Here is a 5566-nt window from a genome sequence, read left to right as displayed (position 1 = left end):
CCTGGCTTTTTTCCTGGCTTAGAATGTCAGCTGAAAACCATCCACTCAGATCTTTTCTCTCAAAGTAAATAGCCAGAATTGACTATGAGACTATAGGTCTTTAACCCCATCAGAAATCCAGAATGACTGAGTTAACTGAAATTATGGGAAGCACTAAGCATAGCTTCTAAAACTTAGCCAATTTATAGAGACCGCTGAACACCTGGACAGCCCCTATACTACTGAACGTTGGAGCATCAAATCTTCAGGCTTCTGGCACAGAATCATCTGACAGACCTTAGTGATGCAGAATTATTAAGGGCTGATTACTCTGTCTAGGCAGATATAATCAGTCGACTATTCTTCAAGTGTGTCCTTTTCTGGACAGTAATGTGTCTGTAGATGGAAAGAGGCAATTCTTGCCTGGTGGCTGTCTCCTCACAACTGGAGTAACTCCAAGGATGCTCCATTTCTTCTTAGAATCCAAGACGGGAAGCTGTCAGGAGCAGACAGGTCTCTAATCAAAATGAACATTAATATAGAAATATTTGTAATGTCAATTCTATGGACTTCTGACGTTTTGAAAACCAACTATCCATGTAAGGTAACCTGGACTGTTGTCTGTTAACTCCTCTGAGCTATTTCTAAATAAAATATGAAAAACACCCTAACAATAAACTCAAAGCCATGAATTTGCTATAGTCCCTTAACTTATAGGCTAACCATCCCAAATCAGTTAAAAAAGTTAAAGAAGGACTGGGTCTAAGCCTTGTATTCCTAAATGTGTTATACTGGTACAATGCCTATGAGAGTAACAATATTCATCTCACTTTTATATCAATAAGAAGCTTGTACCAGTGAAAACCTTAAATTTGAAATCAAAGTAAATTTTGTACCATTTAAGAAATTATAACTTCATCTTGATACTAATTATACAGATTTCTATCAATAGGTTATGGCTTTGCAATAAGTCCTAGCTATTCCTCCCTGTTCCAACTAAACCACTACTTTCCCCTAGAAAGACAGCCCAATATTAACCACCTTAGTCCCCAAGCCCAGGGAATAGGGGCACTAACTCTTCATTAAGTTCTTCAAGCTGATTACGGGCATTGAGATATTAGAAGAGGGGTGGGGGAAAGAGTAAATTGATAAGCCTCTGTGTATTCACTGCATCCAGATGGAATTCCAGGACATCGGAGGTTTGAGCAGGTCTGCTCAGTTTGCTTGATGAGTAGATACACCAAGGCTGTGTATTCTGCAATATACAATTCTCAGAACAAGTTTTAGTATCAAGAAAAAAAATTTTTTAGAGGGCTGACATTTTTTTAAAGATGTTGGTTGTAATAACTTTTTTTTTTAACTGGTTATAATATTTACATTTCAAATTTTATCTCCTTATCCCATTTTCCTACCACCCAGGAACCCTTTATCCCATCCCCCTCCTTGTGCTTCTATGAGGGTGTGATTTTCCAGTTTCTATGATGTTGTTTCCATTAACATAAACTGCCTCCTAAATTTCTAAATCCTTCCCTTTGTGTTATTAAATCTCCTATTTTTCTTTTTTCTTTCCTTTTTTTCTCTCTTTTTTGCTTTTTTCCCCTTTTTCTTTTTTTCATCTCTCTTTTTTTAATTGGGTATTATATTTACCTTTCAGATTTTATCCCCTTACCCCACTTCCTCCCACCACCTAGAAACCTCCTATCCTATCCCCCCTCCTCATGCTTCTATGAGGCTGTGCCCGCACCTACTCCCCACCCCCACTACCCTCTCCCCACCCTCACATTCCCCACCCATTCTGTGTTCATTTTTCATGGGACCAAGAATCTCCTCTCCCAACTATGCCTGACAAGGCCATCCTCCCCTACATATACTGCTGGAGTCATAGGTCCCTCCCTATGTGCTCCCAGGCTGGTGGTTTAGACCCTGGGGGGCTCTGGTTGTTTGGTATTGTTGCTTTACTCCTGGGGTCACAAACCCTTTCTGCTCCTTCAGTCTTCTCTCTAAGTTCTCCATTGGGAAACCCTTGATCATATCAGTGGTTAACTGTGAGCATTGTCCTCTGAATGTGTTACTCTTTGGCAGACCTCTAAGGAGACAACAATATCATGTTCTTGACAGCATGCACTTCCAGCCATTTACATCAGTGTCTAGTAGAAGAAGCTCTCATTAATTGATATATTATATAGATTGATTAATTGTTGGCTGTTTTATAATAGTCCTTTGATAAAATAGATTACTAATAAAGAATTATATTTCTTTAAATAGTGTCTTTATGACTCTCTGAGGGTGGAAGGAGCATGCCTTGTTTACTCTTAACTTTCTAAAACTGAAAACTCATGGCAAATCTGCCACTGATTGCCTCTGGCATCGCTGAGACCGATAAAAACTAAGCCACAACATTGTGGAAGGACCCTTTTACCCTTAAGTGGAATGGCCAGGACCCAGTTTGTATATGGGGCCGAGGATTGATATGCCTGTTTGATACCACAGAAGGCACAGCTAAATGGCTGCCAAAAAATTAATGAATTAAATAGATACCCCGACAAAACCAGGCCCAATTATAAATAAGATGAATAACAATTGACATCCAGGGAAGAGAAATTTCCCTGAGAATTCCCTTCTTTTTTTCCTTTACAGGTAAAAATTAATCACCCATGATGTCTGCTGTTAGGAGTTCTAATACTGATGCTGGCCTCTGGACTTATACTACTCAGATCTTCCATGGGCCTTTGACAAGGACATCAAACAGCTATAGACTGACATCACTAATCTGAAAAAAATCCCTCATTTCACTGTCTGATGCGATCCCCAAAAATTGCAAAGGACTTTATTGGTCTTGATTTTCTTTTTTACAATAGGAAAGACTGTGTACAGCTCTAAAATGTGTACAGCCTTTAAAGAAGAATGCTGCTTTTACATAGACAAAACAGGGATGATTAAAGAGAGCATGAAAAAGGCCACAGAAGGTCTTGAGAAAAGACAGAGAAAGAGAAAAATGAGAGCTTGTACAAGAATTGGTCTTCAACCTCTCCAAGATTGTTAACCCTACTTTCTTACGTGTTGGGACCATTAATTAGGTTATTTTTGCTTATTTCCTTTGGTCCCTGGGCCTTAAATAGGCTAACTTTGTGAAACAACAGATAGATAATCTGATAGCAAAATCTATTCAGATACATTGTCATAAGGTAGCTATAAAGGACCACGAGACTCTAGATGAGGATGTTACTCTATCCAGGGTGCTCCCAAGTCAAGTCCCATCTCCACCCAATCTAAAAGAGGGGAGTTCTGCCCCTAGACCAAGCAGAGAGGGGCTACCCAGAACCCCTCTGTCTGGTGATATGAATTATTGCTTAGGCTGCGAGGCTAAGCACTGCAAGGGAATATAAGTAAAAGTTAAAAATATGTTTCTGGGTTTCCTGAGGGACAAACCTGACTGCATAGGGGTTGATGTCAAAAGTATTCCCTCTCCAGGAAAAAGACATCAGGATGAGTATGGCCCTCATGCCTCACTGGACAACGACAGGAGGACTGGAGCCATTACAAGGTCCCCTTTACGTACTGGAGGTCAGGCCTCTATCCCTGCCTTGGCAAGATTAGAATTGCCACAGCCCTTATATACTTGGAGAAGGGAGGAGATGTCAGGGGCAGCCCTGCTTATACACTGAAGTCCTGAAATCAGCCATAAGCCTAGAATCAGCAATAGGCCTGACTTACATGCCTGCTAACACAGAGTCTTTGGTCCCTATGGAAAAAACACTGAAACAGAGGGCTATGGACTATTGTAAACAGGCAGCTTTTGTGGAAATCTACCAGCCTGAGTAGTCATAGACCTTGTAAATAGGCAGCCTTAGTGGATAGTACCAAATTAGATAAGGACAAGTGAATCATAGGCAGAGTCATAGTGACCTGACCCCTGAACCTTCACCCAGCTGATACCCTGTTCTGAAAGATATCTGTACTCCCCCTGAACACCTATGCTCCTGTGTCATCCCCTTCCCCACATCCTGCATTTTCGTGTTTATAACTCCTGTGTTCAAAAGTAAAAATTATGATTTGATTAAAAAAAAAAAAGAAATAACATACAGTGTCCCCCTGGCTCTCCTGACTTAGCTTCTGACAATCCATTTTCTTGTTCTCAGAAATACTTTGAATTATAAAACGTTACTGTAGTTTTTGTTAGTATGCTGAGTAAAATAATTTTTATTGATTTCATTTTAAACTTTAAAGTTTGTAGTGAGTTAAAATGTCCTTCAACATAATTATAGGTCATATTTATTTTCATATTGTACAATGCTAGTTAATCTGTTGAACATTTTAAAAAACTAGATTCCTTTTTGAGAATTTCATATATGAGCACTGTATTTACATAATTTTTCCCTTTCTCTCATTCCTCCCACTCTTCCCAACCCCCCATACTTTTCAAATACACCTTATTATTTAATTATTGTTCATATATGTATGTATATATGTATACATGTATAAGTATATATGTATATACAAATACTGATAAAGTATTTTGAGTTAAAAAAAAAGAATATACTAATTACAGAGCTAATAAATGGAAGTGTGAATCTCTGTAGCACATATGAAAGTAAAATTTTACTCTTTTTCAAAATTAAAAAAAAAAAGCTTCACTTTTGGCTGGGGCAGACACCTGGCTGGTCTGCTCCCAAGAAGAAACCTTATCCTGAACCTTCCTAGAGCAGCTGTTAAGAACCCTCCACCACAACCCTAAACCCCAGAGCTGCAACCTACCCAAAACCCTCCCCTCCGGAATACCACTCCCATTTTACCCCTCCCTTGGTCCTTTTGGCTGGGACAGACACCTGGCTGATCTGCTCCCCTGAAGACATCTTATCCTGAACCTTCCTAAAGCAGCTGGTAAGAACCCTCCTCCCACAGCTCTATGCCCCAGAATTGCAACTGGGAGCCTGGGGCACTCTGGACCCATCACCCACCCAAACCCTGCCCCACAAGAATACTACTCCCCTTCTACTCCTTGCTTGGTCCTTTTGGCTGGGGCAGACAACTAGCAAGTCTGCTCCTGTGAAGACACCATATCCTGAACCATCTTAGAGCAGTGGTGGAACTTTATTTGGAGCAGCTGAGGAACCACTCAGAGCAGCAGGATTTCAGGATCCCAGAGGAAGCCTGAGTCCCAGGAGCTCTTCAACCTAGGAGCTCAGGATCACAAGATCACAGAGACATCTGGACTCTGAGGAGTTCTGATATAAGCAAGATAACTGGAAAGATAGTCTCCTGTCAGAGACAGTAAGTGCAGGTAACATTAGAGTTAATCAGATGGCAAAAGGCAAATGCAAGAACATAAGCAACAGAAACCAAAGTTACCTTTGGATGTATGGAGAACATTCCACTTACGTATCCATCCCATGTGCAGTCACCAAAGGTAGACGTTGATGTGGATGTCAGAAAGTGCATGCTGACAGGAGCCTGATATAGCTGTCTCCTTAGAGGGCTGCCAGAGCCTGACATATTCAGAGCAGATGCTCACAGCTAAGCATTGAACTGATCAAAAGGTTCCCAATGGAGGAGTTAGAGAGAAGACTGAAGGAACAGAAAGTGGTTG

This window comes from Arvicanthis niloticus, chromosome 30 (genome assembly GCF_011762505.2).
Source record: "Arvicanthis niloticus isolate mArvNil1 chromosome 30, mArvNil1.pat.X, whole genome shotgun sequence".
NCBI classification, from domain to species: domain Eukaryota; kingdom Metazoa; phylum Chordata; class Mammalia; order Rodentia; family Muridae; genus Arvicanthis; species Arvicanthis niloticus.
This window is presented reverse-complemented; position numbering follows the sequence as displayed.